Below are 14,860 nucleotides of genomic sequence, written 5' to 3'. Positions count from 1 at the left end.
CGAACTTAAATCTTCGCAACACAGTATAATGCTTCTCTTCCTCAGGGGCAGGATATGGTCTGTATTGCATGGTTTTTCCTCTATTTTAGGGCTTATCCCTCTGTGCAAATGTCAGAAAGATTTTCCTGTGGCCCGGGAATGAGTTAGTGATGCAAGATTCCAGACCATTCTTTCCCCAGGTTACATAGACACAGTATGCCATGACATATAACAGCAACCCTGCACAGCTCTGTTAAACATCTGCTAGTTTTGAAAATTAAAATAATTTCCCATCACTCAAGGCAATGAAATGCAGATGGATTGATCACCCATATTGATGCGAGAACTCTGGTGTGATGGGCCCACGGAGGTCGTGGCAGAATGGGACATGTGCTGATAAAACTGGGGAGTGGTGACTAGAGTGACTATTCCTTTCCTTCTTCCATCCCATTGGGATGAACTCGAAATCTCTCACATGTTGTATTCTGACACTTGTTGCTGTCAGCTGGGCAGGTCTTGCACATTCCTTCCCCGCCACCAGCGCCCCAAGGGGTCCCATCCTTGAAATTCACAAGCCTCAGCGTTCTCTCCACCTCTGCTTCCATTTTCTGCCTTCACTGCCCATTTTTCTCCTGCTGCTTAAGCTCATGCTGTGTCCTTGGCCATGCACTTCTCTCCTTTGCCTACACCCCAGGCTCAGCTTCTCCATTTTGCATGGTAGGCACAGTGCCTTGGGCCTGTGATGCTCTTAGGGGCCCATGAAAATGTTTCGATTTTAATTTCTTTTAAAATCAGAAGGGGGGCGCCTGGGTGGCTCAGTTGGTTGAGCGTCCGCCTTCAGCTTGGGTCGTGATCCCGGGGTCTTGGGATCGAGACCTGCGTTGGGCTCCCTGCTCGGCGGGGAGTCTGCTTCTCCCTCTGACCCTTCCCCCCTCATGCTCTGTCTCTCTCTCTTTCATCTCTCAAATAAATAAATTAAATCTTTAAGAAAAAAATAAAATCGGAAGGAAAAAAATGACTGTAATAATGAATATATGCTCAGGAATCTAGCCTGAATTAGTCACCTTTATACCACCACAACCTTAAAATATCAACTTTAATTTTTTTAGAGAGAAAGGGGTCCACAAAAGAAGATCATGTGTTCATGCGCTGCCCTCATACACAGATGGGTTGTTGCTCTCTGTGAAAGGTGGCAGTTGGCTCCCGTTGGCTATGGACATTATTACAAATTCAAGGTCATTTATACCTAACCCTGTCTTACCGTTCACACACGCTGTTCCCACACCCATGCCATGTACATTTTCTGCTCCAGTCTTTAGTCTGCCTACTCTGTGCCAACTCCCACCCATCTCTGCCTCCTCCAAATCAAACCAGCCACTTCTTTGTCACTTTAGTACCTTTTACTAGTGAGTGGGGCTCCTCATTTTTGTCCCCACTGTTGTGTGTCCATTGAAGTCCAGGATGTTTGGGTCACCCCTCTGCCCCCAGGCTTGAATGTATTCTGTACCTGGGAAATGTTGATCTTCATACAAGGCATCAAGCCAGAACTTTCCTGAAACATAACCCAGGAATCAAACTCTGAAACCGTCTCTGTTAGAAGTGAGAAGGACAAATGTTTGATAGTCATCAGCATGTGCTGTTTCGCTTAGCTGTTTAACAAATAGTTTCTGTCTCTTCCTTGTAATATTTTCAGGTGTATTTTTTTACACTAGCCTTCACTTTAGGTGTCAGGTTACGCAGAAATCTCTGAGAATCAGTTTCATGCTGCTGAGGGCTTTCAGCTGCAGGAGTGTTTTAAATAGTTGATTGGACGCTTTCTTTTTTAAAGGAGTCTGGCCGCCCACACTGTTTGTGCAAATCTTGGAGTCTAGTGAGATAATCTGATTTTTTTTAAACTCTGCCTGAATTGCAAAATAATGCTCCTCTCAGGAATGTGTTACCAAAAGTCAGGAAATTAACGATGAAGGTTATTGAGCCATGTAGATCACAAGCCACCTTGCCTTTTGCACCACGTTTTTGTTATTTGGTTTGGGGGTTGTTTTTGTTGTTGCTGCTGTTTTGTTTTTCCTAAGAGGAGCCTGAGGTCCTCAAACAGGTCAGGCTCTTGCTGGCGTTTGGGAGTTGGTAAAGAGAGGGTGTGGGTGCTGTATTTTCTTTTCTTGACATTAGGAGATTTCTCTCCTGGTGCCACAGTAGAAAAATTCCACAGGTATCTAAGCTGGAATTTATTTTGTATTGTTCCACGCCTTTGTCAATGATTACATTTTCTACCCGCTGGTTATTATTGTTGTATTTTTCATGCCAGGCACTCCCTAATGCTTTCCATAAATGTTTATTGAGTGCTTGTAGTGGGAGAGAGAGAGGCAAGTACTAATGAGCAAAGAGAGTCTCAGGTAGACGGTGAAGTTCGGATGGTTCATTTTATGATTTTGCGACTTTGGGATGGCATGAAACGAAAATGATATGCATTCAGTAAAAACGATACTTTTGAATTTGGATCTTTTCCTGGGCTCGTAATCTGCGGTACAGTCCTCTCTTTTGATGCTGGGCGGCGGCAGCCAGCCACAGCTCCCGAGGTAAACAAGGCGATCACGAGGGTAAACAACCAGCACACTGACAACCGTTCTGTTTTTCACTTTCAGTACCTTGTTCAAGGAATTACACGAGGTATTTAACACTTTATTATAAAATGGGCCTTGTGTTAGGTGATTTTGCCCAACTGTGGGCTAATGTAGGTGTTAGCACGTGAAAGGTAGGCTAGGCTAAGCTATGATGTTCAGTAGGTTAGGTGTATTAAATGCATTTTTGACTTAAGATATTTTCAACTAACAATGGGATGTAAGCCCATTGTTAAGTCAAAGAAGATCTGTATCTCTTGTTTGCAAAGACTGGGAATTCTTGTTCACACACTTAAAGTATGCAGACATTATGTTTTCTTCTACTCTAACAGATAAAATTTAGATGAATACCTTCAGGTGGTACCATCAACTGCATCCTCGTAGTAAGAGCACCCTACATACTTTTACCATTGTCACTGTCAAATTGCCTTCATTTAGATCATATCTTTGCCCCTAAATAACCAGTTGGTTGTATTCTCACATAGAGATGAAGCTAAGATTCAGATGTTACGTCACCGAAACTGACATTAGAAGTAAGTGGAAATGTAAGACCTAAGATCTTACTGAGTATGTGTGTGTGTTTGTGTATTCTTTTGCTCCTGGTCTTCTGTTGTTTCTGCAACATTTTTTTTAAACGTAGCCAAGAAAATAGAAATAGTCTTCACTGTTACCTCCCTTCGGAATTTTTTTTCTCCTAGTATTGTAGTTCATAATAGTCTTTATTCTGTTGGGAAAGGCAGTTCGAACAATTCTTACTGTGAGTCCAGAGCTCCAGAAAGGGAAAGCTTCTTTGAGAAATGGCTTGGTGCCTTATTGAAGAAGGATAGTCTGCTTCTGCTTATCAGGCAAATAGTTTGAAACTTAAAGCTTGAGTACTCTTCAGTGTCATAACCCTGGAGGAAAAGAAACAATCTTGGCTTACACTAAAAGTGATAAGTTAACAGAATACAATTTGAACAATGAGCAGGAATGCTGTTTGAATGTTACCATAGATTCCTCATATCAACATAATACTCTTTCTGAATTTCTATTACATTTGCAAAGCAGTTTTCTCCTATACCAACAGTCCTAGTAATAAAAAGACAAGAGCATGAGAGTTTTAAGCAGACAGAAAAAGTAGATGATAGGTAAATATTATGTGACTTCGAAAGGAAATAAACCAAAGGACATAATGTAAATATCCTGTCTACATATTAAAAATGAGGTACTTCATGTTCTCCTCCTGAAATAGTTCTACAAATATTCTAAAAGTAGAAAGGTGAAGTTTCAAGATCATGAATTCTTTGATGCCACTTGACATATGGATATTCGAACTCTTATCCCATATAACATGCTTATTTATCATCTTTCTTGGTCCAACAGACTGTAGGTGGTTTCTTGTCTATGTGTAAATATGAAAGTGTATGCATATGGGTGTCTGAAGAGGTGTGAACAGAAGTAAATGGTAAATACCTGAATTCTTTTGTTTCCATTAACTTTCGCAGAGTAAATCCTTTTATTCTCTCTTTCCCTTCCTGCTTGCCTGGTCTGCTCTCAATGTGACTTGCTTCAAACAAAATTTTTCAGAAAACTTTTCATAAAATTTGTTATCATTCTTCCACTTATGATCTTCCTTGTTCATTGAAAACCATCTACTAATGGCAAGGGCCAACTGTTACCATCATTTTAATGGTAACAGTTGGTACCATTAAAAGACACAAGCTCATGGGCCCATGCTAAAACATACAAGTCTCTTAAATTTGGCACTTAAAATGGCAGGTCAACTGAGAGTGTTTGGAACTGCTCCACCTCGAGCTAGTAGGAAATCAGATGGAAATGACTTCCTAGAGAGGTTAGCAGTGCTCTAAGGTTGGTGTGTGCACCCCTCACTCCCCTGAGAGGGGCTCTGAGATTTTAATGGACATTGAAGGGACAGTATTCTATCTTAACTTACCAGCAAAATGCACATTTTTCTAAGGGTCTGTAACCTTGTAAGTATTTTCCTACCATTTTAGTACTGAAAATTATAAAGATATTAAAGGATATGGATAGTCTGTAATGTGCCAGGCCCAGATGTATATACTGGCTCCGTCACTAAGGACAGCCCAAGACTAGGGATCCCATTACCCACCTCTCCCCATATTAGCCCTGTTTGTCTCTCTGCCTGTGTTGGGCTCATAGTGGCCTGGAACCTAAAACCTGGTAGAAGCGATGAAGGAAAGTAGGGATGAATTTCTCTGCTGACAAATGGTAGAGGAACATGCCCATTTTTCCCTCCAGTCCAAGTCGTATGGGTAACTCTAGGATGCAGATGTGTGGGTATGGCCCTCCTGTACATGGTCTGATTAAGTGATAAACTGGCTCCATTTGTAGACCCACTACCTCTTTTGGAAGTTTGTTTTCCATTTTATGCCCCCAGCTACAGTTTGTTCAAAGACTTCTTGTTCTCTCTCTTCTCAACATCTAATGATCCCTTGGGACTCTTTCTTCTGTGCTGGACATTATGAGTGGGTCAGTATTGCAGTGGTAAAAAGAAAAATAAAGAGAAAAGGAAGAGCTAGACTTTTAAATATGCACTTATTTGTACCTTAAGCATGTTAGCGTATAAGCCTTACGCTCTAGAATATTCAGTGCTACAGATAAAGTGCTATTGATAAAGTCCATTTTAGAGCTGTGTCCTTAGATAGTGATGAATATGATAAATACTTTTTAAAGATTTTCTTTATTTTGAAAGACAGAGCACAAGGGGAGGGAGGGAGGGGCAGTGGGAGAGCGAGAGAATCTCGAGCAGACTCCGCATTGAGCTCAGAGCCTGATGAGGAGCTCCATCCCACAACCCTGAAATCATGACCTGAGCCAAAATCAAGAGTCAGTTGCCCAACCGACTGAGCCACCCAGGCGCCCTGTGATGAATATGCTATTGCATAAAAGGTAAAGATAAGTGCAGCTGCCAGGTGATGAGTGAGATATCTCAAATATTAGGTCAACGTCAGAGTCTCATATTAAAAAGAGAAATGACCCTAGGAACGATCCTGACACTTTAGCTTGCAAATTATGTAGGGACAGTATGTTCCAAATCAATGAAATAAATTCTGTCTAGAGCTCATAAATATTCTGTTTACTTGACTATGTCTGTGTGCTAAACCCAGGTGATATGGAGGCTTTTAACTTCAGGTGCTGTCATGTGGGAGAAATCTGGTATGATCTCAACGTGAGGAATCAAATGACAGAGGTGCTTGTCCCAACATTCCAGAACTCTGTGCATCCCCTTTTCTCGCCCCACCCTCTTCTGCACACACCTCTACCTCCTACAGAGGGCTGAGCCAGGCTGTGTGTGGCCAGTCTCCTCACTGCTTGTGTTCAGCAAGCACATGCTGCTTGGTGGGGTATGATCTTAACGTGAGTATTTAGTGCTGAAATTTGCATGTTCTTTGCTGGGAGGAGTATAATTAGAATAAGATTTTGCATTCGCACAGCCACATGGAAAATGTGAGGCAGGAGCATTGTGTATTTAATAGCATTAGACTGTTTTCATTAAAATATCTTCTTTTAAAAACATATTGAGGGGCGCCTGGGTGGCTCAGTCGTTAAGCATCTGCCTTCGGCTCAGGTCATGATGCCAGGGTCCTGGGATCGAGCCCCGCGTCGGGCTCCCTGCTCGGCGGGAGGCCTGCTTCTCCCTCTCCCCCTCCCCCTGCTTGTGTTCCCTCTCTTGCTGTGTCTCTCTCTGTCAGATAAATAAATAAAATCTTAAAAAAAAAAAAACATATTGAGTGAAAACAAAATACATTTAATTCATTTTTAAAAACCTGCCCATTTAAACAAATTGTCGTTTACAGCGATCTAAAGAAATAGAATGAAAAATTTAGAAGCCCATAAAATCAGATACAAAGATAGTAGCAATTGATTACCATCTTCTTAAAAGCTTCAGGGCATGTGTTTGGAGCATCATCTTATTTATCCCCTACTCAGATCTTTGTTTTCAGTTCTAGGAGGTAAAACCAAGAGAATATGGCTCGTATGCCACAGTTAAGCCATTGTTTTATCTGATCCCTACCTTATGTCAAATATTTATCAGGTTTCTGGATATAAATGTGCTGGTCTGTGCCAATTGAACTAATTGAAGTCCTCACTTCCAAGAGATTATAAGAAAGACTGAGAGGAAGTGATATGAGTGCAATGAGATTGATGAGAGACAAATGGCTAATATGTTGACGTGGACATTCATTACTGCATTTTAAATTCTGTACTGGCTTGTGTCTGACATGTTTCGGGTAGCACTGTCTACTAGAAATATAATGTAAGTCACATATTTAATTAAAAATTTTCTAGGAGCCACATTTTTAAAAAGCAAAACAATTGGAATTAATTTTAATCGTATATTTTAAGTTTAACCCACTCATCATTTGGCATGTGAAAATTATGAATGAGGTATTTTACAGTATAATCTTTCATACTAAGTCATCAAAATCTCAACTGGGACACTAAATTTTCATCAGAAAATTTTGGTAAGAGTTCATAAAATGTACAAAAACTAGATTTGCTTATTCAAGTTGTGAACTTGCTTAAACATTTTTCAATAATAGGCTCACTTTTTTTAAATTTAAATTTACATTAATTACAGTGCAATCAAATGAAAAATTCAGTTCCTCAGTTCAGACAGCTAGTGTTCACCCTCATAGTATAGGTTCAGGGTACTCGATGGTGTAGTCATTTTCTTGAGAACTATGTTAAGAATGCAGTAACAGAAGGGAGCAAAGATGTTTGAAGGTGGAGGGTAGTAGGCCCATAGGCTAACAATAGAAAAGACAGTAGAAAAGCAAATTTTGGAAGACACCAGTATTTCACAAGCTGTGTAAGGCTGAAATCCAGGTTTTGAGGGGGAAGTGCCCAGCTGTGAGGGGTTCACACAAAATTTATTTGAGCCCAAGATCCTCCTGCTTTAAACTTTTAAAAACTCTTGACCTCTTCCAACTTCCCACCCAATTGAGCAACCTCCTCTGCAACTCTGGTAGATGATTATCCATCCACTTAAGTGGCTCCTTGAGAAGGTGCTCATCATCTCCAATGATGTTCTTTCTCCGCCACTCTCCATCACTCTTTTCACATTTAGACTTTTCCTTGTGATTTTCCTTCAGATGTTGTCTTCTACCTTTATTTTTTCTTATTTTTATTAAAGTTAACCTGATAAAAATTTTGTCTCCTTTGTCGACCCTAAAAGTAAAACAGCCAGTTATTTTACCAACATCTGGGTTTTTTGGGAATAGCAGAGGACTTGCAACTTGGGACACACAAGCATTGGCAAATCAAAAGAACCGTTACTTTATAGAGAAAAGGAGGAAGTTAGGGGCTGCTTTGAATAAAAGTTCATTGAAGGAAAGCCAGAGTTAGAGTGGTGATGGCTTCCCATTGTCTGAGTTGTGGAATTTTCCTATTGGCTGAGCTTGTTGCTGGGCAAGGAGAAATTCTTAATTCCTGCTGGAGTGGCAAAGTAGGCTTCTTCCTGTTGAGAATGCAACTGAAGAGTAGTGGTAGGGTGTTAGAGCTCCACCTTCTGGCATTGTCACTCCGTTTTAAATGAGGTTTCCATGATTCGGTTTTCATTCCCTCCAAGGTAATCTTTCTTCAATTTTTTTAGTGTTTATCTAGAAATGTGACGACAGGACCGCCTGCCTGGTTCAGTCAGTAGAACATGCAGCTCCTGATCTCGGGGTTGTAAGTTCGAGCCCAATGGTGGGTGTAGAGATTACTTAAAAATGAAGAACTCTTCAAAAAACAATAAAAATGTGAATACATCCTTGTGGGTATGACTTGGCACAGCAAGATTTCCCATGATCATCTGGGGCCCTATATTTGTATGACATAAGAGTGCATTAGCTTTATTTTTTTTTCCCTTTTATTTTCATCTCTTAAAACCTTTGAAAGTTTTTCTTATGGAACTCCTACCCAGCTACCTTTTCTGTCCTGTACTGCTTCAAAGAATTATTTCAAGCAAAATACAGGATATTGTATATACTTTTAAAAATTCCATTTGAAAAAGTTTTCTACCTTCTGAAATAATCTTGAGCCCTGATTCTATTACTTAGTACTTTAGTATTCCTATCAAATACATACCTGTATTAGTTTCTCTTGCTATGGTAACCCCACAAAGTCACAACCCACCCCAAAATTCAGTGGCTTAAAATAACCATTTATGGTAGCTCCCAGGCCTATAGGTTCACTGATCTTGGCTGAGGTCGGCCAGGTTCAATAGAAAATAGTAAAACTTCAGAAACTGAACATGTATAGAATTATTCTTGTGTCTAAAATGGAGAGAAGTAAAATAGAATTTGAATTTTTCTGCGTTGCATTATGTACTGAATGCTAATCTGCCCTAGCTGTCAGAACTAGCAGCAATTATACAGGAAAATTGTTCATTTGTTAACATCAAATTTCTTCACAATGGATGACATTCAAACCAGCCTCTCTGAGAAAGCCAGTTTCTAGGTCCTCCAGCTTGTTAGCAGCATGACTTAAATTCATTAACTCTAGAATGAGATTTAACAAAACACCTTCATTTGAAATTTACTTGATCTCTACCAGTAAACCACATGTGTGTGCATGCATGTTTATTACTGTTACTAACTAGCTGTATAATATGTCTATATACAGGGATATGCATATATCCCTGAAAATACAGATTAAGTAACGTAAGGGTTGATGAACATGCATTAACAGTTGGAATGTTGGGGATTCTGGACCCTTGCTTTGAAGATTCAATTCACTACTTCTGATTTAAGGGAAGAACAAATTTAGGAGAAAGTTTTTATTTGCATTTCAGGGGAGATTTCTTAAAGAGGAAGCCAGCAAACATTACTAGGTTGTTAACATCTAGTGATTTATTTTTTTTATTTTTATTTTTAATTTAAATTCAGTTAGCCAACACATAGTACATCATTAGTTTTTGATGTGATGTTCAATGATTCACTAGTTGTGTGTAACACCCAGTGAACATCTAATGATTTAAATTTAAGAAAAGCAGATTAAACATTTAAAACTATAGATTTGCTTCGCCTTTTACTTGATCTAAAAATAAAATTTTATTTATTTTTTATTTTTTAAAGATTGTGTTTTATTTATTTATTTGTCACAGAGAGAGAGAGAGGACAAAGCACAAGCAGGGGGAGCGGCAGGCCGAGGGAGAGGAAGAAGCAGGCTCCCTGCTGAGCAAGGAGCCTGATGCAGGACTCGATCCCAGGACCCTGGGATCACGACCCGAGCCAAAGGCAAATGCTCAACCGACTGAGCCACCCAGGTGCCCCTAAAAATAATATTTAAAAAAAGCCAGAAACAACTGCAAAATATTACTTAACCATAGTGGGAGAAAGGTATTTGAAAATAATATTCAAGATTGAAAAATAAAAAAGCTTAAGAATTAGTAGAAGGAATACGGGCTGGCTCAATAAGAAAAGAGCAAGCATAGCTTTTAGAGTAATCGCCGTGATTAGACTTGTAGGCAGGTTTTGAGCCTTTCCTATTATGTAAGTAGATGGGGAAGTGACTTATCTTGGTTTTTCTCAGAATCAAATGAGATCATGAAAGGAGAGGCCTAAGTAGATGCTTTGATTTTTGCCCTTACTCCTTTTCCTGTCTCCCTGTGCACAAGGTCAAGGCTGATGAGCTAGCAATGCTGCTGAGAGAGTCAAAATAGTACAAAGATACGATAACTGTGTTTTGTTGGGCAACTATATGAAACATACAAGTAAAACTTACAATTAAAGGGATAGACTAATTCTACATCAATGACCTTGAAAAGAATTTGACTATTACCAGTATAAGCACATTAGAGAAAATTACACAGTGTGTTAAATATAATGGTATGTGTATGCATGCAGTTTAAATATACTGCATATAAAATATAAGACATTTACTGTTTAGGACTAAATGGGCATTATTGGATAGATCTTTTTTAGACATGTAGTTTGGTTGCCATCTATGAGGCTTTATTTTTTTAAATTCCAGTTTTAGATTTTATATCTGTTCTGGGCAGTGGACATCACTCTTTCTTAGGCCTGCCTGAAAGTCATGTTGTAAACGTTGGTAATTTAATTTTATGGGTGTTGAGTAACAAAGGTTTCTGTTGAGAGAGCTCTTGATATCCTACTGGCCACCAGCAGCAAGAATTATTTACTGGACTTGTTATTGAAATGGAAGGAGTTTGGGGTCTGCTTTAGAATATCTGTCTTCTAAGCAGAAGGAAAAACTTAATATTGTCAAATGACAAAACTAAATTTAAGTTGTGAGTTTGATGTCCTTCACTCAAGAGAAAACAGCCATGAATTGGGGGAGCACAGTGCCCCACAAGCAGTGGAGTAGTGAGTGTTCCCCAGGGTGTTGGGGCAAGAAACAGTTTTAAAAAGAGCTTTAGAAGAGGCAGTGCAGAAACTGGGGCATAATTGGCTGGAGGTGGGAGATTTCCTTAAAAAGCTAGCAGCTCCTGTTTTCTCTAGGGTAAGGTAAACTAGCTAAAGCTCATTTGGCACATTGTGATTGGTGACCATTAAAATTTGACAGGTGTTTCCCTTAAGTGCAGGCTGATTTAGGTTTAGATTTGTGTTGTGGGCCCTGGCCACTGGGGTGGTCTCCATTTTCTGCATCCCGATAAAAGAATTCACTTTAGCAATATCAGCAGAGACCATGGAGGGCTAACTTGTCATTTGAAGCCAAGTCAACCGTGCCCCAAAAAGAAGGTCAGATTTCAAAGAGTGAAATACATGGATTAGTTCTCAAAAGGAATCTTTTCTCTTTACTCATTCTTGTGGCAAATCTTGGGGAAGTTTAGCCTGAAACTCGAGAGCTGAAATAATTATATTGTGCCCCCAAATAGTGGATGTAATGAACTAGGCCAACTCTCCACACAGGTAAATTGAAACTGTGTACAGTTTCTATAATCACATTTCGTTTTTCTGTGTGCTTTGGCCTCTCCATCCTTTCCCTCCGTAAATACATGAACCCACACCTAGGAAAATTGAAATTTTCTGTTTTAATTTGATTGTCATCCTGGTCACATATACAAAACCATTAATGGAGTAGTAGGTCCAACTCCCACCTCTGCCTCTTCTTAATACTGTGGCCTTGGATGAATCCTTACCAGAGCTTTTTCCTTCTCCTTAGAGTTCGAATGGATGATTTTACAGATTCTCCCAGTTCTGGGATTCTAATTTTAATTTGTTGCCCTCTTCTAGACACAAAATGGGCAATTACAGATGTTACGGTTCTGCTTATGATTTTGGGGGGAGGAGGGAGGCATGTCAAGGGAAACCTTACAGGCAGTCTTTTCCTTTGGAGAAAGAAGATTTATGTTAAGCATTAATGTACTGCATTTTCCCTTGAAAGGGGTTCACTCTCAGATCCTCTAGATTGTGATTCTAGAGAACAGTTAATTACCTTGAAAAATGGAAAATCTGAATGTTTTAAAAAGTAAATTTAAAAGCATTTTTGTGGGATACAGTTGAGTTATGCCCAAGTTAAGGGAAAACTATATTTATGTGAGAAAATCTTGGGTATGATAGAAATAGAATCACTGTGTGCTTTTGAAAAAGATACTATATAAGAACCTGGCCCCGCCCTGGGGATATTGTGCACTGATTAAATAGTACCAAATACTCCACTGTATGAGGCGAGTTATTCGGACCAGTGAGAAGCCCGTTTAAATGGAGAAACCAGATGGTTTTCATTAGCCACGAACCTTAAAATTACATAAATCTACGGATGCAGCTAAGCTATGGATCCTTGCCCTCTTCTTGCCAAGCAAGACTTTTCAGCCAGCACAACAGAGCGTTCCTTGTTCCCTTTCCCTTTTAGTCAGGACTGTGTGGGAGGAATGCTGCCAAGCCTGCTCTAGAAGGAATTTTGATCTCCTTGATGATAATAGAAACTTTTTTGGGAAAGGGAACACCCAGTGTGAAAAAGACTGCAGGGGAACTTGTAGGAGAGGCTGGTTTTGCCCTTGGAAGGTACATCGGTTCTTGGTGTAAGTTTCCGGGTTCAGCTCCACAGATGGGCTTAAATTAGGTATATGTGTTTATTCTTGTTTGTTAATTTCCCCTTAAGCCCTTGCGTAAAGCCTGTTTTCTAAAGCTAACTTGCTTTGGAAAGTCCATTTTCATTTCAGTACTCTATATATTATGGGCCTAACATTTTTTCTGGCAGCAAAGGATTGTTTCTAAAAGATAACCGCATTTTTAGGTGTAATATTTCGGTCTGTGTAGTTCAGGGCATTCTGTAATAAAGAGGCTGTTGATTTGGAGGCAATGTGTGGATGCTCCATTGTTTTAGCCGGTTATTTTGTTCATTGTCACTGAATACTGTTTTCCCATGGGAAAGCATCTGGTCTTATGATGTCAGTGGAAAGTCATTCCATTTACAAGAATTATCTTCATTTTCAGTCTTTCAGAAACGCATGCACCGTGAATGGCCAGTTATGCCAGGGTTCCGATCTTTTAGGTGTTGCCTTGCATTTCTGCAAAGTCACCTTACGTTACCTCAGATAGCGTTATTTAAGATGAAAACAGAATTAAAATATAATTGTTACTTAAGTGGCTCTGTTTCCCATCTACTAAAGCTTGGCATTTCATTTCTGTTAAAAGGAGAAATGTTTTTTTAAAAAGTTAGGAATAATTCTCTGTAGGATGACTTTGACAGAGTACGCATTTTCATTAGCAGCAAATAACTTACTCTAGGACCCAACGATTTCAGTTTTAACAGTGTCCACATTAACAGGTCTTGAATCGGACCCTGCATATGATTTTTATTAAGCCATTTCTTTAAGGCTCCATTCAGAAAAAGGGATTTGAGTAAAACTGTCAGGCCCTTGGATGATGGCTAAGTATTATCTCCTGCGTGAGCAAGGAGATGGTTTCCTTCTGGCTCTGTGCCAGGGAGGGGGCTGCTTGTAGCAGCGGGGGGCTTTGTTGCTTTGTTTCTTAAACCCAGTTATTTGATTTAGGTGAGGATCCTTGTGGGTTGTCTTTTTTTTTTTTTTTTTTAACTGAGCCAGGAATATGTTACTTAAAACATGGAATTCTTTGCAGGTGGGCTTCCATAAGAAGAGAACAGCTTCTTGTACAGTTTGCATCACCCAGCTAATTGCTGTGATCTTGTACACAGCTGGTGCTGGCGTGGGAAAGAATTTTTGCCCGAAAAACATGTTTCTGTGAATTAAGTATTAATTTGTGAAGGGGCTCTTGTAATGTCAAATGTAACAGATGCATACATACAGCCAATTTTATAATTTCTGGTATAATAATTGGCCCTAATTATTGAGGAATCAAAGTTTGAACTCTTAAACAAAATCTCCACTGTCAGAAAATGGAGCGTGTTAATGATCATGATTCTCTATAGTTAATTTTTTAAAGTTAATATTAGATCGCTGGTGAAAAATCCAAAAGGAACTGAAGCATAGCTCTTAACGGTGTTAACTACCTTTGTTAAAAGGAAGAGATCACAAGGCAATTAATGTGTTCCAGTAGGGGCTCCTGGGTGGCTCAGTTGGTTAAGCATCGGACTCTTGTTTTGAAGATTTTATTTATTTGAGAGAGAGCATGAGCGGGGGATGGGGAGAGGGAGAAGCAAAGTCCCCGCTGACCAAGGAGCCTGATGCGGGGCTCAATCCCAGGACCCCGGGATCACAACCTGAGCAGAAGGCAGACACTCAACCGACTAAGCCACCCAGTTGCCCCTAGTCAGACTCAGCTCGGGTCTTGATCACAGGGTCATGACTTCAAGTCCCGCTTTGGGCTCCCACACTGGATGTGGAGCCTACTTAAAAAAAAAAAAAAAAAAAGTTTTCCAGTAATATGGTGGGGCCAGAATCAATTCATTTGAGATGTGAGAAAGATCACCACCATCTGGCTAGTGAGCTTGTACAGACGCAGGTGGCCTGGAAAGAACCTTAAAGTCAGGGAAAGGGAAGGTGACAGAATGCAGAATGGAAGAAATAAGAAGTTGAGGTAGGAACAAAAGAAGAACACTTACTTGATGTGTTTGTCGGCTAGGATGACTAGTTGTCTCAGCTTGCCAGGGACTTTCCCGGTTTCAGCACAAGACGGCTCACATCCTGGAAAACCCTCTGTCCCAGGCAAACTGGGATGGTTCGCCATCCTGTTGTCAAGGCAAGGACAAGGCTTAATTTACTGCTTTGTTCCCAAAACTAGTTCAGTGCCCAGCATGTGTTGTATACCCAGACTTACTGATTAAAGAAATGTCAGTTGCTGCCATTTATTATTATGGTGGTTACATTGGAG

At 39.9% G+C, this 14,860-nt stretch overlaps 1 protein-coding gene across 7 annotated transcripts in view; it reads left to right on the top strand.

The window, feature by feature from the left end:
• LOC113916785 (amyloid beta precursor protein) overlaps window positions 1-14,860 on the top strand; it is a 263,295-nt gene that overhangs the window by 39,020 nt on the left and 209,415 nt on the right. The gene's annotated exons all lie outside the window — the stretch shown is intronic.

This window comes from Zalophus californianus, chromosome 1 (genome assembly GCF_009762305.2).
Source record: "Zalophus californianus isolate mZalCal1 chromosome 1, mZalCal1.pri.v2, whole genome shotgun sequence".
Lineage (NCBI taxonomy): Eukaryota > Metazoa > Chordata > Mammalia > Carnivora > Otariidae > Zalophus > Zalophus californianus.
The sequence above is the reverse complement of the archived record's forward strand: the minus strand, read 5'-3'. Positions and strand labels throughout refer to the sequence as shown.